This window comes from Silurus aristotelis (genome assembly GCF_946808225.1).
Source record: "Silurus aristotelis genome assembly, chromosome: 3".
In the NCBI taxonomy this organism is placed as follows: domain Eukaryota; kingdom Metazoa; phylum Chordata; class Actinopteri; order Siluriformes; family Siluridae; genus Silurus; species Silurus aristotelis.
The window spans coordinates 32,427,557-32,455,440 of NC_139576.1; the positions used below are offsets into that span (position 1 = coordinate 32,427,557).

At 37.7% G+C, this 27,884-nt stretch overlaps 3 long non-coding RNA genes across 5 annotated transcripts; 2 read left to right on the forward strand and 1 right to left on the reverse strand.

The window, feature by feature from the left end:
• Positions 1-881: 881 nt before the first annotated feature.
• Positions 882-27,796, forward strand: LOC310724087. 3 transcript variants are annotated; one of them, XR_014532917.1, is made up of 4 exons: positions 882-972; positions 23,118-23,244; positions 26,811-26,910; positions 27,115-27,795. It is a non-coding gene; the product is annotated as an uncharacterized lncRNA (long non-coding RNA). The 3 variants fall into 3 exon arrangements; XR_014532918.1 differs by lacking the exon at positions 882-972 and adding an exon at positions 21,184-21,243 and having other exon boundaries at positions 27,115-27,796; XR_014532919.1 differs by lacking the exon at positions 882-972 and adding an exon at positions 21,386-21,468.
• LOC310724199 lies at positions 18,573-19,092 on the forward strand. The gene is made up of 3 exons (XR_014532995.1): positions 18,573-18,681; positions 18,841-18,894; positions 19,047-19,092. It is a non-coding gene; the product is annotated as an uncharacterized lncRNA (long non-coding RNA).
• LOC310724117 lies at positions 25,607-26,659 on the reverse strand. The gene is made up of 2 exons (XR_014532955.1): positions 26,403-26,659; positions 25,607-26,372 (listed from the first exon to the last, which is right to left on the reverse strand). It is a non-coding gene; the product is annotated as an uncharacterized lncRNA (long non-coding RNA).
• Positions 27,797-27,884: the final 88 nt, after the last annotated feature.

Below are 27,884 nucleotides of genomic sequence, written 5' to 3' on the forward strand. Positions count from 1 at the left end.
TACCAGTGAGCTGCATCTAATTTTTTTGTTGCTATTCTTTTGTTTTAAATGACAATATTAAAATATAAATGACTAGATATAGATGAATATAATTCATTGTTAATAATAACTTTAGATACTCATCTTGAAAGTACTCGGTATTGGATTAAAAAGAAAATGATTGGTATCGCTCATCAATATCAACGACACCAGTTGAAATACTTGACTCTGTGTGCTGTGATGTGAAATCATACACGGGACTGCAGACTGCAGCTCACTGGAAGTATTTAATGTTTCTTCTGATAAACACACAACAAATCAGCAGCCCCTGTGGTGATATTTCACTTATTGTTCTCTATAAAATAAATGTGTGGTAGACTTATCACCATGTGCCCTCACATTCATAAAAATACAAACAAAAAGTGTAAAATATTCACACAGATAGATAAAGAAACCTCACACAAAAACTTCAGTGAGAAGAAATTAAAAAATTATTTCGGCTGCTCCCTTTAGGGGGCGCCACAGCGGATCATCCTCCTCCACACTACCCTGTCCTCTATTTCTGCTTCTTTCAACCAAAAATATATCAATAAATAATAAATAAATATAAAATTAATTCATATAAAATTAAATCAGTTTATTATAAATTTAGGAGAAACCCACCACTCCAATGAGATACAATACAGAAAGGGAAGAGGAGGAGTCAGGACAGGAAGTGACATCAGCTTCTATTATCAAGGCATTTAAAGGAAGCACCTATTTTGATCAGGTAACCACATTTATAAACACATATATGAGTATAAACAAGACAAATTAACAATTGTGTATGAATTGAAACAGGACATGTAAATTTAACAGGGTAAATTATACACCTGTTACATACATCTATAGGTTTAAAACGAGGAAAAGGTTTGTTACGTGTCATTGTTAAATAGCGGCACGGGCGATGTGGGCGTGGCTAAATGGCGTTGATGTGAAGCGGAATCCAGAGAGGTGCAGTAAAAGTTTATAAGTTAATAATATGTTGATATGTAAATATTTATCGTGTTTTGTCTAAGTTTTACTGTCAAACCATTTTTTTAAAACATATTTATATTCTTATACAGTAGTATTATTATAGGAAAGCTTTTTAATCAAGATTGAAGCCTATTATACTTTTGAAGACGTTTGATCTTCCCGTGATGCTTTGCGGCATCGACCAGATTAAATAAATATAAAATTCTTAAAAAATTAAACATGAAAAATTACAGTATTGTGATCAAAATGATGCTTTAACACTACAATTTACAATGTAACCCAAATTTAGTGAGTGAATGTCTTTCAACTACCATGATAGGGTCAACTGTACAGATCTCGTTATATAAATACAGTGTATGAAATATTTGAGTTTGGTCCGGGTCGTGACTCAATACACGTCTCTTCATAATTACCTGCTCTCACATTCTCTCTCTATCCCCCGACCCGGACTACCTTTTACTGTGTTAATTATTTAACCCGGACTACCTTTTAGAATCACGACCGATTTTTAGGAAGGTTTCCTATCCAGCTCGAAGGACGTAATGTTAGGATTTTCACTATCTGGTGTGGGGATCAGGGGATCGTACTTGCCCCAGCGTGTCAGTCAAAACACGGTACAGGATTCAGAACACTCAACTTTACTGGGTATAGAACTGATCGCATATAAGGTGATTCTTGCAAGTCTATGAATTATGTATGTGAACAGACTTATCAACGCAGGGTTTGCTTTCAGTGCTAGCCAATCATCCGAGAGAAGGGGCGGGACTTGTACAGAGTATATACCGCCATCACTCGGCACTAGTGGTCACGTGGTCGTTTATGTTAATAACTTCCTGATGTGTTTTTTTTCTTCTTTCTTTTGCCTTTGCGGCGAATATATAAATTTATTTGTGTATTTGTTTGTATTATTTCATTTAACGTAAACACGAGGAAAAGAAGATTGCTTTTTTTTCCTTATAGCGCCAACCAATCAACTGTGAAAAGGGGCGGGACTTGTACAGAGCTGTAGTTCTTAAGTTGTGATTAAACTATTCTTTTGTCCGGCCTGTACGTAGCCTAGTGGTTACGTATCTGGTTGCAGTGCTCATTGCGGGACAAAGTCGCGGTTCGAATCCCGTGGTGGCGTCTCATGCTAATGAGATATAAACTGCAACCAGGCAGGCTGTTGTTTTGGGATTATATATATAATATATTTTATTATAATATTATTATTATTAATAGATTATATATATTATATATTTTTTTCCCACCCAGAATTATTTATATCTTTGTGTATCTTTTTTATGTATTAATGTATTTAAAATGTAAACAATGTGAAAAGACCTTTTTCTGTTAAGTTTAAATATTGAAATTTTTTATTTTTTTATTTTTTGTAGCTTTGGGCTCTTTTAACCAGACAGGTTACAAAGTATGTATTTTAATAATGTATTAAAGATGTAATATATTTATATAATATGATTTATTTATTTGTGTATATCTTGTTTTCAAATTCTCAGGCTCTGTGCAGAACTGATGTATTTGAGCTTCTCCTTTAGTATGTTTTTGTCTCTCTGAATTCTTGCTCAGTCTTCAGAAATGTCTGAATGTGTGTGAATGTGGATGTTGTTATAGGAAATCCATCAACTTTGCAGTGATGACAGAACCTCGGCTTCATGGAGGCCACATGGCACCACTCTTTAACTGATTATTTCTCTGTAAGTGCAAAACTCTGTGCTTCTTTTCCTCACAATATAAAACCAGACAAAAGCAGAAAAAAGTTTAAATAACATTTTTTTTTCCTTTCTAAAATTTTAGCAGTTTTTATTTATTCTCATTTCTTTCATTTTTTTCTTTTCATGTGAATGAAAATAAATCACTTGTCACTGTGTGCTGTAATATTTTTTGCTGGAAATTGCAATAAATTAAGTGCTTAAAATGTATGCATTGTTTTCTTAATGTACTTATTTAACTTTAACACTTATATTAATTTCTTTCAGCTTCTCCCATTAGGGGGCGCCACAGCGGATCCTCCACATGTTTGTACGCTGGATGCCCTTCCTAAGCAATAATTCATGAGTCACTGTTCTATAAACAATAAAACATTTTAATTTTAATTACTGAAAATGCTTACAAAAATGTCACATGATAAAATATAATAATGCAAACACAAAGATACAAATACTATTTAAAAATTATGTACATATTAGTGAGGGGTATTTAACAACAAATATAAACATTTATGATTAAAAATTTCCAAAGTGGGTTTAAAAAAACAACCAAATAAACAACAATAGATACAAATATTAAATCCACAAAAACAGAATCATGGATGCAGATGAAGGACTGGATGCAGATGAAGGACTGGATGCAGATGAAGGACTGGCTGAAGGAGATGAACTTTGACTACCAGGCTGTAAAGACACATTGTATATTATGAGCTTTAGCATAATAATGATGATGATAATGACATATGAAGATCTTTTTAAATTACAGGAATCTGCATTGGTACATTTACATTAGGTTTGGCTGCTGAATTGTTGCTGAAGGATCCACCAAACCGTGACTTTGTAAACTAAAAAAGAGAGGCGACAGAACAGACTGACATTCATGTAAAATCATACATGTGCTGGAAATGTAAAGATCTGATTTCACTTTTCAAGAAAACACAAATAATCTTCTATCCAATAAAAGACAATATGACTATAAAAGGCTTTGGGGACGTTCCAGAGATAATTGCGTGTGGAGTAAATACTGAAATATGAAAATAATGAATGAGCAGTGATAATGTAAGTGCAGGCTGTATAATGGTGGGGGTGGAGGTAGGGGGCGCTACAGCAGTAGGAGTGGAGTAAAGCAGGTGGAACACTTGCAGCAGGTGGAACACTTACGACCTGGTAAAAGAACAATAAAGAGTGTGGAAAACAGGTTTTATTCACCTTTTAGTCTTGGTATTTTTTACAGATCTAAATAAGAAGAAAAATCTAACATTCACACATTAATATGTTTAATCCACAATCATCTCTGTACACTAGTGAGAGTCTGAGGGCAGAAGTCAAGTGATATGAAGATCTATAAATATAACACACTTTAACACACTTGAGCAAAATCCAAAGTCTTTTACAATGATCTCAGTGCTTCCACTATTTGATCACTGGAGGAGACATGGGAATTGATAAAGCAGACATTGTTATATATGATTAGGGATGTACACTGTAGCAGCGTGCGCGAGTGGAGGCGGAGCCGGACGGAACGAGCAGTAAGAAACACCTGCAGCTGATGAGAATAATCAGTGCTCTGTTTTAGTCTGGTGACCCCAATAAAGAGGAGAAACACGCGAACCTCCGAGAGAGACACCAAGCAGAGAGACGAGCGGAAGGTAGCTGAACAGGAAATAAACATGGACGGGTGCCGGTGGAAGACGCGTGGGCTGTAAAGTAAACTCCGGTGGATGCAAAGAAAAGGCTGGTCGGTCCACGAGGAAACTCGAGTGCTAAAGAGAGAAAGCACGCCGATCCGCAAGTGAGACTGGCAGACGCCGAAGGAGCGTGTGCCGATTCGGGGGAACTGCCAGCAAACGTGAAGAAGGAAAGGCGTCCCGAACCGTGAGTGTGTGGGTGAACCCTGGTGTGAGAACTAGGAAAAAAAAACGCCAGCATGAAAACAAAGAAAAATAAAGAAGCTCCGCAACTTTTGCCTGTCTGTCTTTCTTTCAGTGCATTTGTTACATAAACATCACTTTAATGAGATTTTGTAAATAAAAATAAATATTGCAACAACTATTACTGCATCCCACAGCAGAGGACCACCATTATACAGCCTGCACTTACATTATCACTGCTCATTCATTATTTTCATATTTCAGTATTTACTCCACACACAATTATCTCTGGAACGTCCCCACAGCCTTTTATAGTCATATTGTCTTTTATTGGATAAAAGATTATTTGTGTTTTCTTCAAAAGTGAAATCAGATCTTTACATTTCCAGCACATGTATGATTTAACATGAATGTCAGTATGTTCTGTCGCCTCTCTTTTTAGTCTACAAAATCAAGGTTTGGTGGATCCTTCAGCAACAATTCAGCAGCCAAACCTAATGTAAATGTACCAATGCAGATTCCTGTAATTTAAAAAGATCTTCATATGTCATTATCATCATCATTATTATGCTAAAGTTCATAATATACAATATGTGTCTTTACAGCCTGGTAGTCAAAGTTCATCTCCTTCATCCAGTCCTTCATCTGCATCCAGACCTTCATCTGCATCCAGTCCTTCATCTGCATCCAGACCTTCATCTGCATCCAGACCTTCATCTGCATCCAGTCCTTCATCTGCATCCAGTCCTGCTGTTTCTTCTGTTCTGCTCCTTTAACCATTTCTTCCTGGTGTTTTGAGTCACTCAGAAACTTGATATCATTTTACCATTTATTTTTGTGGATTTACTACTATTATAATCTATAGTTATTTATGATTAGGTTGTTGTTTCAGACCCAATTAGGATCATTTTTTTAATCTTTGTACTTGATTATATCTATTGTTAAATAACCTTTGTTAATATATACATTGATTTGTAATATTGTAGCAATTTCAGTAATTAAAAATAAAATGTTTTATTGTTTATAGAACAGTGACTCGTGAATTATTCTGTGAACCTGCTGTGAACCCATTATCATCTTCATTATTATTATTATTAGTAGTAGTAGTAGTAGTAGTAGTAGTAATAGTAGTAGTATTTTTAAGTAGAATATAAATATAAAAGATAAATACAGAACATGTCCCATATAATGAAAAAGAGACTTTTGTTAAAAGATTTTTTATAATATTAATGAACATGAGTGACAAGTGATGTATTTTTATTCACATCATCAGTATTTGTGTGCACTATTGAGGGATTCGAACCAGCGTCATTCACATCAGAGATTCTCCCTGGGAAGCACATAAGGCAGTTTGCTATAAAATATATACATCAATCTGCCAACAACCATAAGAAATGTGCAAGACATGTTTCCATTACCTTTTATTTTTTCTTCCATTTTTCCACATTTTTCTTTCTCTTTTTCCTGTTTTTCCTTCTTTCCCTTCTTTTCCCCTCTTTCCACCCCTTAACAGACTATTGATCCCCAGCTTCACACAGCTCACATCCTCAACTCTCAGTCCCACACTGCCCTCTAGCGGCACTATCCGGACGTGCTTTATGCTCCATTCTGTACTAATGTGACTTCTGTTTGTGTTTTTTAGCAGTGATTCTCAATCTTTTTCTGCCATTTACCACTTCAGAGGGGTGGATTTTTAAACCCCACCTGTCCTCCGTCACCTCAAAAAAGGATAATGAAATACTTCAAGTTGAAAAATGCCTAATTTATTAAACTAACCAATTCTAAATGATCATCAACTAGCATCAAAAACAAAAATAGAGAAAAGAAAGGTGTAGTTGTGTTATCACTTTGCCTTTCTGTCACTTTGCAATCTGTGTAAAATAGAGCAAATGCATTTCATACATCTTTTCACAACTGAGTTGTAGACTTGATACTGTCACTCTCAAGTCATGTTTAATATTGAGATGAGATCTGTATTTAATTTTCAGTTTAGCAACATCTAAAAAGTTTCAGAGATAAGATGTGGCAAAAGGAACAGGATAACACAAACCACAATTATATTTTCTTTAAGGCTGAATTTTTGGTTTATTGCTCCTACCATCTACCTTTTTTGTCTGCTTGTGCTGAATTACCTGTTTGTTTGTTTTTTGTGATCAATGTCACACATTTATCCATTGAAAAGATTGTCACAACATTGTTTGTGCTGCTTTGTGTGTATGAACTTTATTCATAGTGAAAATAATTAATGAAGAACAAACAAATAAATAAATAAATAAATAAATAAATAAATAAATCCTGCCGTTCATTGTGCCCCACCTGTCATATCTTTATTCTCTCCACTCTTTGAGAACCACTGAGCTAGGCTAACTAGCCGGCTAACTAATCTTAGCTTTAATAGTCTTCATCCTCAGTCTAAATATTCTACATTTAGTGAGTTATAAACACAATATAAGTGTCTGACGGATGTATTTGTTTTTGGTCAACTTTTAATCAAATATTCTAAGAAACTAGTTAACACAAAAACAGCGCTAGCAAACCCGGCTAGCATGAGGCTAATGATGATGTCTCCTACACCATTAGCCGAAATGTCCATTTCTGCTCACTGCAACATTTCTGGAAATATAATCGCTCATTTATTCTTTATTTTTTAGTCAAATTTAGAATAAACGGAGCTCTTGACTGATGTGGTGTGGAAAAGTCACGTGTCCCAATACATTTGGTCACACAGTGTAGATCAGACACAGGATGTAGAATCACTGAAAGCATTTTAAATGAGATTCATTGGTCTGTTTTTTGTACATGCAGAATTCAGGAGCATTTTTATTTTTTATCATATAGTTTTTATCATACAGTTTTGTATTAAAATAATATTTTTATAGTGTTTGTGATTTAAGTGCCTGCGATTTATGTGTCCAACTGGTGATGTGACCAGAGTGATGCTACAGAAAGGTTTCTATGACGTCATCATAAAAATTCTAGTATCTCCTTGACAACCATCAAACAAACACACAGAAGCAATAAAAGCAGCAGCAGAGACTGATAAACATTATAACTATTCATCTACTACTGACTATTAGGTACCTGATAAGTAGCTTTGTTTTATATATATATATATATATATATATATATATATATATATATATATATATATATATATATATATATATATATATATATATATATGTATATATATATATATATATATATATATATATATATATATATATATATATATATATATATATATATATATAGTTATTCTAAATACATTTTAGACTGGGTTTTTTTTGCTTTTCATTAACTTTATTTTTTTACTGAGAAATGTAGAAATGTGAGATCTTTTAAACCTGTATGTTTTACAATCTTTTAACATTTCAGAGTGGAAAGTAATTGTAGTTTACTCTTACTGATGTTTTTCTGCTTAAGACTGTAGGTTTGGTGTTTTTTCTCTTGTTTATAACTGAGTTTTTTGTTTGTTTGTTGTTTTTTTAGATAAAATGAATTCCAGTATTTCAGCACTGTATGTTGATGATCTGCACCATGAAGTGACAGATAACATGCTGATGGAGAAATTCAGCTCTGTGGGCCACGTTCACTCCATCCATGTCTGCAGGAACCGGAACGCCGGCGTTTTAATCAGTTACGCCTACGTCAACTTTTACCAGCGAGCCGATGGTAATTAAATCCTCATTAAACCCCAATAGACTATTTCTGAATTTATACCAGTTTATTGTCTACTTATTACTCCAGGAGTAATTTCTGTATTATTTTACTACTTTATTACATGAATATGGTCAGGTTTTCTGACTTATAATTTGAGAGTGTTTTCTCCTCACTCATCTTTCCCCAGTATTTTTTACTGAAATGAATGACCTGTAATGAATTTTGTTTCCTCAGCTGAGCGAGCGTTGGCAACACTTAATTGTGAGCTCCTTATGGGGAAACCTATGAGAGTCATGTGGTCTCCGAGGAAATTCACCATGAGGAAAAGTGGCATCGAGAACTTGTTCAAACCTGCAAGCTTTTTTCTGAAACGCACCACCCAATAACAGTCACTCGTTCCTCCACTTGCTCTCAGCTCAGGTTGGTGTGCAGCACGGCAGCACTTGGTGTCTAACAAATACCACTATCACGTCCCTGGGGGGCCTCGAACCACCAACCTTTCAGTTAACAGCCGAACGCGCTGACTGATGGCACCACAGAGACTTTTGGCATTGTTTTTTTGGTAATTTTGAAAGCTACATTGGCACATAAACATAAAAAAAATAAACCCTGTGTCTCTGATTGTATTACTCCCCATTCTACTGGATCCACTGCATGGAGTTTACTGGGTGGCACCTAAAATATCAGATCCCGGGAGATGCACAGGCTAAGACACACACACACACACACACACACACACACACACACACACACACACACACACACACACACACACTCACACACACACACACACACACACACACACACACACACACACACACACACACACACACACAAACACACACAGAAACCCTCACCACCACCGATAGATCAAACCACATACAGAAAATAATCTCCTGAAATGTTTAATCGAATTTAATAATAATAACAAAAATACAAATGCAATACCTGTGCCTTCTTTGCTAAAATATACATAATTTTGAAATATTATTTGTACCTTTGTGTGTTTGCATCTATTATATTTTATTATTTGACATCTTTGTAGTTTTTTCGGTAATCAAAAATAAAATGTTTTATTGTTCATATAACAGTGACTCGTGAATTATTCGGTGAACCCGCAGCGTCTTCTGTGTTGCCTGTTCAGAGTAAAAACAACCCTATGTATTCACAATTCAAGTTTCAGTGACACATCAAATAATGTCACAGTTAAAGTATGTTTAAACCAACGTTATTTGCATGGGAGGATCATGGGAATATCTCTTGGGTTCAAACAAAGACGACTATTGTTATAGCCATTTGTTGGTCAAATTCACCACCATGAAGGATGCGTACCACAGTGACACTAAACCATTATTTACTCATGTATGGGTAGGATAGGAAAACATCTGGAATGTCAGAGGAAGAGTCATGGCATTTTGACATCAAGGGAAGATTTAGACAAACTTTTGATTTTCCACCAATAAGAACCAACGACCGTTAGCTTTTTAACACCCGAACAGGGACTTGAAGGGTGAATCTCAGGAGTTTCTTGAAGCTTTCTCCACTTCTTTAATGTGCCTTTCTTGTAAGAACCCACCATGAAGGTTATCCCCTATTTCATGTCCAACAGCAGTATTCAAGAAGCTCCTTTGCCAATCTTTGTCCATAGTATAACATATAGCATCAGCTTTTTGAAAACAAACTTAACATTTCATCACAGACCAAATGACTGACACTAAGTTCATTATTTCACTGTATAGTGTAACAGATTGTTTCCTGTACATATGAAAACTAACTCCTGAATCTTAATTACACCAACAGTCAGGGACTTCAAAAGTGGAAAATGTCAGAGCCTGCAACGTGACCATCAGACTTAATTTGTCATTACAACCGTGACGAGAATCATGCAAAGCCAACTCTGTACCATGAGGCAGGTTCCTGCAGCAACTCTGACCTTTTGGCACAAAGTTAGCGCGTCTGACTCCAGATCAGAACATTGTGTGTTCAAATCACATCGAGGTCATGGTTGCAGCGCTCTTGCTTTGTGGCCTCTTTTAGCAGCTGTTCTATCTTTGATTGTCTAATGTGGAGACTGAATTTGTCCAAAGTGGTGTCTGTCTCATCAAATTAACGTAAGTACATTATAACCCTCCTATAACATGTTCCCAAGCTTTGTCAATTTGCTCTAGCTGACAAAAAAAGATAACTCTAAAATAGAGACTGAGATGTATTTATCACAACAACACAAAAGGGAGAAACAACAATGGACAAGGGCGTGGAACAAGAAGGAAAGAAGCACATCAACCAGGAGGATCACTTACAGCAGGAGGGGGAATCTGAACCCAAATAACGCTAACTGAAAGTTTGCAAAAGGCTTTGGACGCAGTGGAGAAGAAGGACCAAGAGAAAGAGACATCAATGGACATACAACAGGACAGAGACTCATGGACTCAAATGGAGTTGACGTACAGCCTGCAAAATGACCTGAACACAATGGAATCCGACCCTCCAGCATGTAAGGAACAAGCAACAGGAATAAAAGATGAAAAGGGAAAAGAAAAAAGAAGGACAAACAAGAAAAACCAACGAAAAGAATGAGGTCAGTAAAGGCAATATCTAATGTAGAGGTTACCAGGAAGAAAGTCCTTAAAAAAGACATGATAAAGACTAAAAACAGGTTTGATTTGCTAAAGGACTTGGAGGAGATGGACTGAGATGATCAGTCAAAGGGAAATTAAAATGTATTTTTATTTTAAAACTGTTATGGATTATAAATTGATATCCTTCTAAAAGTTGCTAAGTAACGGCGTGACATCATTGTGCGATGAAGTCGTTTCGTCGTTGAAGTGCAAGACTGCGTCTTTATGTTACAAAGTATATAGAAAATGTAGTACAGGACAGAGTCTCTGTATTTTCTGAGCAGCGCTGCAGCGCCCCCTGTCACCAAACAGGTGAACACTTCCCAAGGAAGAACAATCAATCCATCAGTGTATCGTTCAAGGCTGGTCAGGGAACATTGATGGATACAGATAAGACACTATACAGTGCTTTTGAAGAAAACATTCACTTGTTTTAAGGTCAGTGTTACTCTGATATAATTTTTTTTTTTTTTTTTTTTTTCGAACGATCACAAAAACACAATGAAATTTCTCAAATTGTCGGGTAATCTCAGCAAAAATAGAATTATAAATATTGTTTGTATGTGTTATGTTAAAAAATAGATTAAAAAAAAAAGGTGCATATGACATACATATTAGGTCTAAACATCAAGCATCGATTTTAGATGCATCTTCAATGGAATGAATTTGTGTAGGCAGAACACATCAATAAAAAGGAACTACATACCTGTTTTTACTAACGAGCCTTACTCCCTTTCCACTTGGTCTCCTGATCACACAACATATGTACCTTTCACCTCTCCATCATATCAGCTACCTCTCTCCCTTTACCAGTAATAGTAATTGGGACCGGCACTAAGAGTGCACTGGCTTGTGCAACCCTATTGGCTGGGTTTTTCCTATCGATCTGTCTAATTTATATATCCATCTTCCTGCTAGTCTGTATTAACAGTTTTTTTCTGGCTGTTTTTCTGTCTGTCTTTCCCACTATTAGGTAACCATCTACTTGTTTATTCTGTATGTCTGTGTTTGAAAGACAAAGGAGAATAATTATTTTATTGTTGTTTTGATTTTTAATAAAAAAAAGTCACTGTCAGAAGTGGTATTTGAACCCACGCCTCCATGTGGAGACCAGAACACTCAGTTTCCTGGAAGGTACAGAACCTTGAGCCTGGCGCCTTAGACCGCTCGGCCATCCTGACATACAAGCATGTGTTTCTTATCCCCTTAGTGGCTGATAAAACTATTTTTACAAGTTTCTGTCTACTTGTTTGTCTTATCGATCCTTCTATTTGTGTGTTTCTTATCTATCTACGTCACTCTTATCTGGTTTTCTGTCTGAATGCATATATATACCTGCTCATCTTTCCTATCAATCTATTAATCTGTCTAATTTATATATCCATCTGCCTGCTTGTCTGTTTTAACAGTTTGTTTCTGTCTGTCTTTCCCACTATTAGGTAACCATCTTTGTTCTGTATGTCTGTGTTTGAAAGACAAAGGAGAATTATTTTCATATTTTTGTTTTGGTTTCTAATAAAAATAAAGTCTCTGTCAGAAGTGGGATTTAAACCCATGCCTCCATGTGGAGACCAGAACACTCAGTTTCCTGAAATGTATTGAACTTTGAGTTTGGTACCTTTTAAATATTACTCTGTTTGTTTGTCTATCTGTCTATCCACCAGGTCATCTATTTGTCCGCCTTTTTGTCTATCTATCTGCCTGTCAGGCTTATATTGTTTTCTGAATGTCTATCTGACTGCTTGTCTTTCCTAACTACCATGCTGTCTGTCTGTCTGTCTGTCTGTCTGTCTGTCTCTCTGTCTGTCTGTCTGTCTGTCTGTCTGTCTGTCTGTCTGTCTATCTATCTATCTATCTATCTATCTATCTATCTATCTATCTATCTATCTATCTATCTATCTATCTATCCATCCATCCATCCATCCATCCATCCATCCATCCATCCATCCATCCATCCATCCATCCATCTGCCTGCTTGTCTGAATTAACTGTTTTTTTTTTCCTCTCTGTCTGTCTGTCTGTCTGTCTGTCTGTCTGTCTGTCTGTCTGTCTTTCCCACTATTGTTCTCCAGTGTTCTGTATTGTTGAAAGATTTATGATCAAACTCTTGATGTCACCCAAATGAGGATGGGTTCCCCTTTTGAGTCTGGTTCCTCTCATGGTTTCTTCCTTATAACATCTAAGGGAGTTTTTCCTTGCCACAGTCACCACGGCTGCTCATCAGGGATAAATGCACACCATTCACCTTGACTGGTGATTTCTGTAAAGCTGCTTTGAGACAATGTCTGTTGTGAAAAGTGCTATAGAAAAAAACTTGACTTGACTTGATTTGACTATTGGGTGACCATCTACTTGTTTCCTCTGTATGTCTTGTTTGGAAGACAAAGGAAAAATAATTTTTATATTTGTTAGTATTTAAACACACACCTCCATGTGGAGATCAAACACTCAGTTTTCTGGAAGGTTTAAATCCTTGAGTCTGGTACTTTAGACGACTCAGCAATACTATTAAGAACTATATTTTACACATTTCTGTCTACTTATTTATCTTATCTAGACTTCTATTTGTGTTTATCTATGTCAGTCTAATCTGTTTTTTAGTCTGAATGCCTATATGCCTGCTCATCTTTTCTATCGCTCTATCAATCTATATCTATCTAATTTATCTACCCATCTGCCTGCTTGCAGAGGCGGCAAAAGTACACACATCCTTCACCTAAGTAGAAGTACAGATATTCATGTTTTGAAAGACTCTGGAAAAAGTTGAAGTTCTGACTATAATTTTTTAAGTTAAAGTGAAGAAGTTTGGGCTTTGACATGTACTTAATTAGTAGTAAAATGCTACTTTTTTACTTGTTTCAGTGTCACACTGGTAACTGGACCTCACATCATATTAATATTAGGGCTGCCAATCGATTCAAATATTTAATCACACTGTTCTAAATGTGAAGAGAGATGACAGAGATGTCAGAAAGCGCCCCCTATATGTTTTCTCGCATCAGTAAAACAAATGTTTACTGATTAAATATAATTTTTCGGTAAAGTATTTATTTATTTTTATAGCTGAGCAAAGAAAAGACATGGTGAATAAACGTGTGTTGCACTGGAGGATTAATTTCACCTCTTTTATATTTATTTATTTATTTTTTAATTTTTTAATTTATATTTAAATTAAAAATGATCAAACAGAAATGCGCTGCATTGATCACACGTTAATAAAAACAGGAATTTTTTTATACAAAAAAAAAAAGAATAAAAAATTGTGTTACCTAATAAATGTATCCAGGCTGAACAACAACCATATAGAACACAAGCAGAGAAAAGATGATGATGATCAGGAATGTCTCTGTTCTCAGTCATGTTTACATCACTGACTCCCTCTGTCTCATCCATGTTAACCCCAAACTCTTGTTGCCTTCTGACTACTTATTGTTGACTTCGTTCTATACCTTCCAGGAAACTGAGTGTTCTGGTCTCCACATGGAGTCGTGGGTTCAAATCCCACTTCTGACAGTGATTTTATTTTCATTAGAAATCAGAACAATAATGAAATAATTATTCCCCTTTGTCTTTCAAACACAGACATACAGAATAAACAAGTACATGGTTACCTATTAGTGGGAACGACAGGCAGAAAAACATGGCAGCATCAGTCGAGAATCTGGCAAAAAGTGTAACTGAGTTTCAGTAGACAAAAAGGTATCACTAAAGGATTAAATAAACAAGTCCTTTATCAATCTTTATCTTTATCAGATAACAGACAAGTATATATACACACTGGATAAAACCCGAGCTTAAACTGTTCCTGGTTGGGTAAGAAAACATAGTAACCAGGGATGTGTGAACCCAGACAAACACTTTCTGTGTACCTTACATACTCACATCATAAAGATCCTATAGACACTGAACAGACAACATAGGAATGTGTTTAGAGAACCAGTGTGAGGCCCATCTTAATACTAACAGATATGAAAAAATATAAAAAAATTTAGGAGGTTGGCCGAACACTCGAGCGCCTTGCAACCCTTGTCAGACTGTCCAAAGAACTTCAGCAACTAGCTCAAGAATGGGACCCCCATATTCTTCATTTGTTGCAGTTCTCAAATGCAATCGAGGGTAACATGTCTGCTCATAAAAAACCTTTTTACCCAGAAGAAAAAGCACTTTGGACCATTGGCTGATAATGAACACTTGGCTGTTGCAAACAAGAACAGAGCAAACACCGTACTAAGACGTCTCTGTAGCAGCAGTTTTTAGGCTACTTGGTATGTTTACTGTAAATCTTGATTTTGAGCATCTTCTCACATTGTTTGTGGATTGTTCAGTTTTTTACTCATGTTCTTTGTCCATCTGAAACAAGACGACTTGGCTAACAAGGGCTTAAGGAGAAACTCCCAATGTCAGTCCAAAATCTGACAAAAAAGCATAGTTGTGTTTGGAACAGAAAAACTCAGGAAAGATATCATTAAATCTTTATTCTCTGATGTTTAGTTCTTTATCAACAGGAAAGTGCTTCAGCAAGTCCTAATTTAATGATGGATTTTGTGTGCAGATTTGCCGTGGGAGCTGCAGCTTGCAGTGGCTTATGCCACTCATGATCTGGCAGCCAGCAACCCCAAAGTCACTGTAAAGATTTTGATATCATGGTGGCAAGACATCACAAAGCTCATTCCTCCAGCCGTCACCAAGCCTCAGACTCTCTTTATGAATAATTTAATAGATTACTTTTATAGTAATTTACATCTAAAACCTTTGTTTATAAAGAAATAAAATACATTTTAGATCTGTACAGTGTTATCTGCTGTCTATTATAGTTTATGTTTATGTGGAAAAAGCCTGTATGCTATAGACTCCATGATGGAGACATCAGACAGTTTCGATCAGGACCAGCAAAACCAATCACAGTGAGCACTGGGACCTCAGGGCCGTATCCTCAGTCATCAGCTGTTCACACTGTGATTCATGACTGTGCTGCAATGCACTGCTCAAATCATCAAGTTCACCAGTCACATGACTATGGTGGGTCTCATCATCAAGAACAACGAGACGGCTTTCAGACAGGAAATGCAGTGGATAATGGAGAGTGTGATGGTTGGACGCTGGTTTGTGATGGTTGGATGCTGGTTTGTGATGGTTGTACGCTGGTTTGTGATGGTTGGATGCTGGTTTGTGATGGTTTGTGATGGTTGGATGCTGGTTTGTGATGGTTGAATGCTGGTTTGTGATGGTTGGATGCTGGTTTGTGATGGTTGGATGCTGGTTTGTGAATGGAGGGAGGAGCCAGAAAAGCATAAGAAGGAAAAAATGCATATGCGCACATGGAAACCAGGGGATATTTTATGAGGTTAATATTGAAGCTTCTGCTAGAGATGATGAATGCGGCGGTGCAGCTGTGGCTGCAGTGAAAAGAGACTTGTTGAATTGTGTTCACTGGGTTTCCTGCTTTAGTTACCAGCATTCATTCACACTGTATGAAATGTCTGTGATGCAGCGCTCTGTTATACTGCATATCTGTATAATTCTATAGCTGTGGCATCATAATGATGTTATTAGGAGGGGGATTGAAACTGAAGACCTGCCACTGTATAAACTATTCAAATCAAATCAAATCAAATTTTATTTACATTTACATTTACATTTGTGGCATTTAGCAGACGCCCTTATCCAGAGCGACGTACAAAAGTGCTTTGAGTCTCTAGTAATGAATAAATCTACACTGGTACACAAGATTAAAAAACTTAATATAAATATAACTCTTGAATTCAACAAACTTGGAAAGTGCTAATTTAAGTATTTCAGGAAGAGGTTGGTCTTCAGTCGCCGCTTGAAGATAGTCAGGGACTCTGCTGTACGGACATCTAGGGGAAGTTCATTCCACCACCTCGGTGCCAGAACAGAGAAGAGCCTTGATGTGTACTTACTTATTTGTCACATACATATACATACAGAGTACAACATGCAGTGAAATGCAGTAACGAAGTAAATAAAAATATAAAATAAACAAAAAATAGAAAACGTAGCCGGAGCAGTCGTGACCGGCACCGTCTTGATGACAACGAGTAACGCTGTGCAGATCTACTGTGTATTTTGTTTATTTATGTACAAAAATATACAATGTTATAAATATAAATTATTTAAAAAATATATTTATAAAGAGATCACATTTTAAGGCTTTATGTGATGATGGAGGAAGCTGATCTAAGGCACTTGGTGACGGCTGAGGGAACGCGCTTGAATGTGATCTTGTTCTGCTTCAGGATCAGTTGCAAAACAAAGCCCAGGTGCTCGTAAACTCTTAGTAAACGCTTTAGGGAGAAAACATGAAAATGAAAAGCACTTAAAAACATACAGAAGTTATTAAATACAACATGCTCTAAAATTAAAACACACCCAAATATACAGGAAAAAAAACAGTGTTATTAAAAAAGGGGCTTTTCTGCATTGAATTGATGCTTTTTCTAAAACAACTCATATAAAGTGGCAGAAAAAATCCCTTTGGAGTTTTTAGTCGCTTACTTTACAAAAAAAGTTCTATACTTCTAAGTTCTATATTGTTAATCTGGACCTTTTAACTGAAGATCAAAGCTTGGAATAGAAGAAACTAATAACACTAATAATAATAATAATAATAATAATAAGAATAAGAATAAAAATAAAAAGAAGAAGTGCATTAGTTAGAAACAGTTGAATTGAAACTCACAGGTTACATTGACAATTGTCAGTCTCACACTGCCCTCTAGTGGCACTGTCTTAGTCCTCATTCGGGCGCGGATGCAACAAAAAAACAAAAAAAACCCACTGACGTCATTACCGGACCTTGTTGAGCGCAGGAAGCGACCACGTGACCACTGTGCAATTCATCAACTCACTCTGGACGTTTTTTTGTTTGTGTGTATCCTAGCAACTGTAGTAAACAAACCAGCGGCTAATAATCACGAGCTGAAAAGTTGTCATTTTGCTGCAGCGCGTCGAAAGGTAAAGTTCTCTCTTTTCTTCACTCTCATACTGAACATGTAATATAGTACATTTCATACTGTACATTTCAGTGTGTATCCCCTTTTCTGGATAATTTCTCTTGACAAATTTTACAACATTGTCTGTTGTTTTTCTCAGAAAATTATTTTAAATACACCAAAAAATTCAAGAAAGGAAAAAATCCAATGTTATTTAAACTTTACAGGCAAAAAACGTTTAAGATATTTTATTTTATTTTTCGCGTTGTTTACGTAAAAAATTAATCAATACATAAAAATACACAAATAAATAAATAAATTTAGGCGCGGATGCAAAGAAAAAAAAAACTACGTGCGCGGCATGCCGGGTGATGACGTCACTCAATATGGCGCTACATAATTTGTCCCGCCCCTTCTTACAGATGATTGGCTATAATTTTAAACAAAACCTGGATTGTTCAGACAGACAGATAGATATAGATAGATAGATAAATGTTTAGTGTTAGAATTTTAAATGTTTTGATGTTTTTGTATTTTTGCAGTTATAAACAGACAAATGGAATCTCTTCCTCCATGTGGTGACGGCCCCTGGAACACTTCAGTGGAAAGGTGTGTGTGTGTGTGTGTGTGTGTGTGCATGTGTTGAGTACGTGGGTATTATAAGTTCTTATTCTCTCTCTCTCTCTCTCTCTCTCTCTCTCTCTCTCTCTCTCTCTCTCTCTCTCTCTCTCTCTCTCTCTCTCTCTCTCTCTCTCTCTCAGGATACAAACAAGGACTAACAATGAAAGGGGTGATGGTCCCAGAATTAACCGAGTGTATGTGGATGCCATCATACCCAACAATATAATGGGACGTCAACGGAATCCAGACCGAAGTAAGTTTCTCTTCAAAGCAGATGCTGTTACAGAACCACGGTGAACAAGTGTGTGAACGAGTGTGTGTGAGTGAGTGTGTGAATTTAATTTAATTTAATCATGTTGGATTTCATAAATTTTTCTCATGTTAAATGTGTTTGTTTGTTTTTTCTTTGCAGTTAATGTTATTCGTGTCAGGGTCATTCGGATCAGACATTAGAGTCCAGACATGTGTAAGTATCTTTTGAAAGGAAATGCTGTTACAGAACCACACTGTGAACGAGTGTGTGAACGAGTGTGTTAAATCTCATTCAGCTACTATACATGCAATCGTGTGCGTCTTGTTCCTGCCGTTAAAGTGTGTGATCTTCTTGTTGTTTTTCAGATTCTGTGAATGATCACCTGCAAACCTTCACCACCACCTAATGATAAAAAATATCACAAAAATATAATTTCTTTAATATATTTTATCATATTTAAAAATAAAAAAAAAGCAAATAAACCCTGTGTCTCTGATTGTATTACTCCCCATTCTACTGGATCCACTGGAGGGAGTTTAGTTGGTGGCACCTGAAACTTCAGATCCCAGGTGCTGCACAGGTTAAGACTCAGACACACACAGACACACAGACAGGACGAAGCCTCTTCTGCAGCTGGCTTACAAAAAAACCCTGCAAACAGTTCACTGAATCACTGTGGTCTGTTGAAATGAAGAGAAACGTGTCTGGCTCAGATGGTGTCCAGCATGCAAGTATGTCTCCAGACCTGAACCCTATTGAGCACCTGTGGGGCATCCTAAAGTGGAAAGTGAAGAAGCACCATGTGTCTAACATACAGCAGCTCTGTGATGTCATTATAGAGGAGTAGAAGAGGATCCCTGCAACAACCTGTGCAGCTCTGGTGAATTCGATGTCCAGTAGGATTAAGGCAGTGTGAGATAACAATGGTGATCACACAAAATATACTTAATCTATACAAATTATACTTACTTTTGTTTTCAGATATATTGACAATAATGGCTGTATGTTGAGTTATTTTTTAGAGGGCAGTAAATCTGTACTGCTGTACAAGCTGCACATAGACTACTCTTAAATATATCCAAGTTTCATTTCTATAGTATTGTCCATTGAGAAAATCTATTACAATGGCTGCTGAAATGTAAGGGGTGTATTTACTTTTGTGAGATACCATATATATTATATATAAATGTCAGTCCAAACAGTTTAAAACAGTTGTTAAGATTTTACATGAGCCATGTAGACTTTAGCATTTTCCTTCCTGTAAAATTTGTACAAATTTGCCTTAATTTCAAAACGCCTGAAAAACTGTAATGGAAGGAAACAATGCAGAAGAATCTGTATGCGCTCTGTTATACTGCATTTCTGTATAATAAAGATGCTTTCTATATCTGTATATCTTTAATATTTCTAAAACAAGTTAGTTAAGGATATTTTGATAATATTGATATTCCATATAGTATATAAATATTTATAATACTATAGGAATATAGGAAACTGTATCTTCTGCTGTATCACCACTTATCATGACCGCGTTCACTCACTCAGTCAAAGCAGATGCAGCGCAGGTTTAAAAGGGGATTCGAGTGCATGGCTGAGATCATGGCTGAAAGAAAAAGAAGCAAAATCTGAAGTTATTACACACCAGTTAACAATGATGAAGCTTCATGTACCACAAATTTAACAAAGCATCTAAAAGTAAAACACCCTATAGAGCATGTCTGAGTACAGCTGAGGAGAGCAGAGGAGGAACACAGACACGACCCCCATCTTCTGGATTGATTCAGTTCTTTAGTAGAATCTTTTCAGAGAGTTTTACTTTATACCATACAGATTGTTTCAGATATGAAGATATTTCAACTGGACATTTTTTAACAGTTATTTATTTAAAAACATTTTATACATATTTCATAGAAGTATCGTATCGGTGATACTCGTCTTGAAAGTACTCTGTATCGGATTAAAAATTAAATGATTGGTATCGCTCATCAATATTGATGACACCAGTTGAAATACTTGACTCTGTGTGGTGTGATGTGAAATCAGACACGGGACTGCAGACTGCAGCTCACTGGAAGTATTTAATGTTTCTTCTGATAAACACACAACAAATCAGCAGCCCCTGTGGTGATATTTCACTTATTGTTCTCTATAATATAAATGTGTGGTAGACTTATCACCATGTGCCCTCACATTCATAAAAATACAAACAAAAAGTGTAAAATATTCACACAGATAGATAAAGAAACCTCACACAGAAACTTCAGTGAGAAGAAATACAAAAAAATATTTCGGCTGCTCCCTTTAGGGGGCGCCACAGCGGATCATCCTCCTCCACACTACCCTGTCCTCTATTTCTGCTCCTTTCAACCAAAAATATATCAATAAATAATAAATAAATATAAAATTAATTCATATAAAATTTAATCAGGTTATTATAAATTTAGGAGAAACTCACCACTCCAATGAGATTACAATACAGAAAGGGAAGAGGAGGAGTCAGGACAGGAAGTGACATCAGCTTCTATTATCAAGGCATTTAAGAGAAGCACCCATTTTGTTTAGGTAACCACATTTATAAACACAGATATGAGTATGAACAAGACAAATTAACAATTGTGTATGAATTGAAACAGGACATGTAAATTTAACAGGGTAAATTATACACCTGTTACATACATCTATAGGTTTAAAACGGCGGAAAAGGTTTGTCACGTGTCATTGTTAAATAGCGGCCCGGGCGATGTGGGCGTGGCTAAATGGCGTTGCTGTGAAGCGGAATCCAGAGAGGTGCAGTAAAAGTTTATAAGTTAATAATATGTTGATATGTAAATATTCATCGTGTTTTGTCTGTAAGTTTTACTGTCAAACAACGTTTCTAAACATGTTTCTATTTTTATACAGTAGTATTATTATAGGAAAGTTTTTTTTAACAAGATCGAAGCCTATTATACTTTTGAAGACGTTTGCGGAAGTATATCTTCCCGTGATGCATTGCGGCATTGACCAGATTAAATAAATATAAAATTCTTAAAGAATTAAACATTAAAAGAGACAGTATTGTGATCAAAATGATGTTTCAACACTACATTTTACAATGTAACCCAAATTAAGTGAGTGATTTTTTTTTTCAACTACCATGATAGGGTCAACTGTACAGATCTCGTTATATAAATACAGTGTATGAAATATTTGAGTTTGGTCCGGGTTGGGACTCAATACACGTCTCTTCATAATCACCTGCTCTCACATTCTCTCTCTATCCCCCGACCCGGACTACCTTTTAATGTGTTCATTATTTAACCTGGACTACCTTTTAATGTGTTCATTATTTAACCCGGACTACCTTTTACTGTGTTCATTATTTAACCCGGACTACCTTTTACTGTGTTCATTATTTAACCCGGACTACCTTTTATTGTGTTCATTAATTAACCGGGACTACCTTTTAATGTGTTCATTAATTAACCGGGACTACCTTTTAATGTGTTCATTATTTAACCCGGACTACCTTTTAATGTGTTCATTATTTAACCCGGACTACCTTTTACTGTGTTCATTATTTAACCCGGACTACCTTTTATTGTGTTCATTAATTAACCGGGACTACCTTTTAATGTGTTCATTATTTAACCCGGACTACCTTTTAATGTATTTTATTATTTAACCCGGACTACCTTTTAATGTATTTTATTATTTAACCCGGACTACCTTTTAATGTATTTTATTATTTAACCCGGACTACCTTTTAATGTATTTCATTATTTAACACTGACATGTAGTAGCAGAAGTAATTACTTAGTTTGTATGTATGTATGTGTGTGTGTGTATATATATCCTTGATCACTAGTCCTAGATTAGGTTGACCCAGAACACTCAGTTCTTGTCTTTATCCTCTCTTCATACGCTTCACTGTGAGAAAACCCCAACTGTCACCTTTTAGTATGGCTAATCCGCGTTTTGTTGCTTTTGCTAAACGAATAACATGACCAGATGTGGAGTTATTATCGTCAACCGTTTTTATGTTCTCACAATTTGTTAATATGTATCTTGTCATTAGTAGTTATAGTAATTTTTTTGTATGCTTCTAGAATAACCTTTTTGTATGCTTCTGTTGACCATACCCTGATCTTTTTGTGGCATGCATGTGTTACTTTGCTCGTACACACACAGGGTTCCTGTGTTTCTGTTTTAGGCTTATCTTTTGCAGGTTCAGCATAACCTTGTGGAGTTGTCTCTCCTAACTTTCTCTTCTGTTCTCACACACACACACACACACACACACACACACACACACACACACACACACACACCTGGCAGCCCACCCCCTTTTTCTCCTTCTCTTTGGAAGTATATTTTCATGTGTGAGACAATAAACCTTTGAACTTCTCTCTGAAAGCCGACTCGTGTGTTTAATTGAGACTTCCCCATATACGTAGGGATGAGAGGAAAGGCTGAATTCAAGGGTATCCTGTCCAGGTGACAGAAGGGAATCCTGCCCAAGCGGCAGAGGATAAAACACTTCCTTACAGTTCTTGGGGGCTCGTCCGGGATATCAGCATTCGGGTAAGTGCTGATTTGGTATCCTGTCATACCGTTAACAGTGTAGGCACTCACCTCGTATGCTGATATCCGTGTTGTGCTGATTTGGTATCTTGTCGTACCGTTAACAGTGTAGGCACGCACCTCGTGTTGTAAGCGAATTTGAATTTGACTTCTCAAGTTACTGTGACTACAGAGACGGTTCAGCGCGCGCTACACGACGGTACAACGTCGACAACAAATTCGCTTACAATACGAGGTGCTTGCCTACACTTTCAACGGTTTATCTATCTCGATCTCTGGCCTCCAACCTTTTTATCTAACATTGTCAGACAGTTGTACCTATATTGGATTATGGGTCATTCTTGGACAAAATATCCTAAAACAGATCCTGAGGAAGCCCCTCGGGACTGGATGAATCCTTGTGGTCTCACTTTTTATACTACCTCCTGGCTAGACAATTTAGCAGGGTGGACTGTATCACAACCTCAATTTCTGACTTATCCTCGTGGTGGAACTTTTAAATCTCAGTCTGCACATTCCCAAATTTATGAAGGTTTGGGCGATCCTAACTGGGATTATTCTTACTTGGGTGATAGTTATCAAAAATGGGTGGAAATGAAACAAATCTGGGATAAATATCACTCTATACTGAACTCAAAAAGAGAACTTAAGTCTCTGCCCAGAACCGAAGCCAAGCCAAAACCACCTTTATAGCCAAATGCTCCACCCCCACCCGATCGGGATGGCACGTTAGTGTCTCCTTCGGTCCCAAAGATCGATCCTCCTCCCTGGCCCAAAACCCACACTAATGCGGTATGCGTATGGTCAAAGTCGGCCTGCGGTCCCAAAATTACATCCGCCCTCGATTGGGGACCTTAGAGACGTTATCAGGGTTCTTCCATCCCCATCTAAACCCCTGCATTTCATTGACATGCTAATGAGCTCTACCTGCCCTAATCATTTGACAGGCGCAGACTATAGGTTTATCCTTCATGCAGTACTAGGAGACAGTTACGACGAGAAAACGCTTCGACGAGGGGGAAGGGTCGAAAAAAGTAAGAGCAAAACCACTTCTATTATTATCACTGGGCTGAGCGAGATGCTCTCTCAGAGTTAAAAAAAGGAGTTGACCAAATTCCTACTCCAGCAGCAGCAGGCCAATAGAGATCTCTCTCAAGTAGCTGACTCTAAACAGGAGAAGGGTGAAACCACTTCCGAATTTTTAACCCGATTTAAGGAGACTTGGACTTTATTGGGAGGGATGGAGTTAGAAGACGCAGACAGTAACCCTCTGTTCCTCACGACTTTTATGCATAACTGTCATCAAGAGGTACAGAAAGTCCTGAAGTATCAGCTCACCGATCGTAGTAACCTGTCCTTCCGACACAAGTATTTTTCTCCACCATCGTTTTGTTTTTATGCCTGATTGTCCGTTTAATCTCTTGGGCCGAGATCTCATGAGTAGGCTGCACATTTCTCTCACCTTTTTTTGGCTCTAAACTCACGGTTTCAGTTCCTGATTCTGCTCCTCTGTCATATCTTTCTAACATGAACATTAACGACTGTTTTCTCTCTAACGCACAGAAATTACCACTCCCTTCTTCACTGGAAAATTTGCCATTTCTCCTCTGGGCGGAGCATAAGGATGATGTGGGCTTGGTTCATTCACCTCCTTATGAGCTAAACTAACACATTTGCATCTTGTATTTTTCAAACAATATCCTCTCTCTGAATCAAAGTTGCAGGGAATAGACAAGATCCTGACCTCTCTGTTACAACAGGGTGTGATCAAGCCGTGTGTGAGTTCCTACAACACACCCGTTAACCCAGTTCCTAAGCCGGACGGCACTTGGTGCTTCACTTAAGACTTGAGGAAAATAAATGATGTCGTGGTTCCTATTGCACCTGTTGTGCCCGATGTGGCCTCTATTATCGCTTCAATTCCATGAAATCATACACACTTCTCGGTGATTGACTTGTGTTCTGTCCTTTTCAGCGTTCCTGTAGAAGAGCAGACGCAGCCTCTTTTTGCCTTCGCGCACAGGGGGCGCCAGTACACTTTGACACGTCTGCTACAAGTATTCATTGAGTCCCCGGCAGTCTTTTCCGCTGTGGTAAGAGACGCACTCTGTGATCTTGCCCTTCCCTCTGACTCTGTTGTCTTACAGTATGCAGATGATCTCCTGATCTCCACAGTCTCCGAGGACCTCTGTGAACAAGGCTCCCTGTGCCTCCTGCATCATCTGGCAAGAAAAGTATTCAAAGTATCCAAAACCAAACTTTAGTTTTGTAGAACCACTGTGAAATACCTAGGGTTCGAACACTCTCAAGGCAGCAAATGGCCCTCTAAAGATTGTGTACAGGTCAGTCTTAACACAAGGCGTCCCTCCACAAAGCATGCTCTCATGGCTTTCCTGGGACTGATTAACTACTGCCGTCCATGGATACCTGACTGCTCATTCCACGACAAACGTCTCCGCTCTGCGATCTTATACAATGATCCTTTGCAGCACCAGCTAACGTGGACACCAGAGATGATTGAGGCGTATGAGGCTGTGCGGTCAGCTCTGTGCGGTCAGCTCCTGCTCTCAGACTTCCAAACTATCATAAGGTTTTTCACCTTTATGCGTGTGAACAAGACGGAGCTGCCTCTGCTGTGTTGGTGCAGGAGCATGGGGGGGCATGAGACCATGTGTGTTCCTGTCCAAAACACTTGACACCGTGGCTCAGGGTTTACCTGCATGTCTTCGTATGGTGGCTGCCTGTGCTGTGATGGTCCAAGACGCTGAAAAATTAGTGTTGTCTCATCCTATGATCTTGCACTCTCCACATCAGGTGAAACAGGTCCTTCAGAACCTGCACACACAACACATGACAGCTCAGAGAAGATCCGGCTATGAAACTATCCTTTGCTCGACCAGTAATTTGGAAATCAACACCACCTCTTCTTTTGACACTTCAGGTCATGCGTTTGACTAATGCACAAGACGACACACTGCACGACACCACACATGATTGCTGCTCTGAGGTCATTCACTCACTTAGTATACGGCCAGATTTGTCTTCCACTCCTTTAGAGAGGGGTGAGTCACTTTTTGTGGATGGCTCATGTTCGGTAAATTTCTGTGTGGTTACTCTCTGTTCCTTACCTGATGTCACTGTTGAAGCTTACTCTTTGCCTTTTTCTTCAGCACAGGCTGCTGAACTCTTCGCCTTGACTCGTGCATGTGTCCTTTCTGAAGGAAAAGATGTCACGATCTACACTGACTCCCGATACGCCTTTGTTATTGCGCACGATTTTGGCCGCATCTGGCAATCCCGTGGTTTCCGCTCGGCTGAAGGGAAATCCTTAGTTCAGGACCTTATCACTGCTTGCTGTCTTCCTCGCACACTGGCCATTGTACAAACAAAAGCCCATTCTTATGACAACAATGTAGAAGCCAAAGGTAATTCCTTGGCTGACGGCGTGGCAAAAAGTGCGTCTCAAACTCAGGTGTTTTTTCCCACTCTTAGCGCTCCTATTAACACCTGCCTCCTTTCCTCCGCTCTCATTCCTGATTTACATTTTCCATCTGTCCAATCCTCAGCCACCTCGAATGATTCTGCCTTTTGGCAATCACACAATGCCTACGTGGCCTCCGATGGCCTTTGGTACAGTCGCTCATGCCTTCCATTTCACTGCGTGAAGTAAGATATGAACAGATTTTTTTTTTTGTATAGCTAACTTAAACTGCATGATCGACTCGATTTTGTCTGGGTGTCTAATCTGTGCCCAGAATAATATTACTAAGAGTGCAGCGAAACACAAAAGTCTCCCATTACCTGCGGATCCCTCTTAACTGTGTGTTTACATGTACCCTGCGTATATAACTATTTTTCTTTATGTTACAGAAGCATAGCCTTTTGACATCCCCATGAGTTCTCTAGGAGACATGGTTCCTGTTCCCCTCAGTCATCTTTCATCGAGGTCCGGTGACAACTCCTCAGACCCTTCGGACATCCTTACAACTGTAGGACGTGTCAAGGAAAGCTACGGGAAACGGAACAACAACCTCTCATCAATCCAGGGAAGTGACACAACCAGTGACCGGTATGGTTGTCTTTCTGATCAGCCTTGGGGCTGGGATACCCGCCCAGGCTCATCCACACAACAACACCTTCTGGCAATACGCCAACTAGACGGCCCGTCAGCACACAGCAGGTCCATGCAACCTGTCCCTTGTGTTTCTGAATATTATCCTATTCCTATGCGACATGTCTGATTGTTTAAGTTGTGATTTATTCATTCTTATTTATCATGGATAAAACGGGGGAATTGTAAGATATTCTTGATCACTAGTCCCAGATTAGGTTGACCCAGAACACCCTCGCATTTTAGTATGGCTAATCCGCGTTTTGTTGCTTCTGCTAAACGAATAACATGACCAGATGTGGAGTTATTATCTTCAACTGTTTTTATGTTTACAATTTGTTAATATGTATCTTGTTGTCATTAGTAGTTATAGTAATTTTGTTGAATGCTTCTAGAATAACCTTTTTGTATGCTTCTGTTCCCCATACCCTGATCTTTTTGTGGCATGCATGTGTTACTTTGCTTGTACACACACAGTGGTTTCTGTATCTCTGTTTTAGGCTTATCTTTTGCAGGTTCAGCATAACCT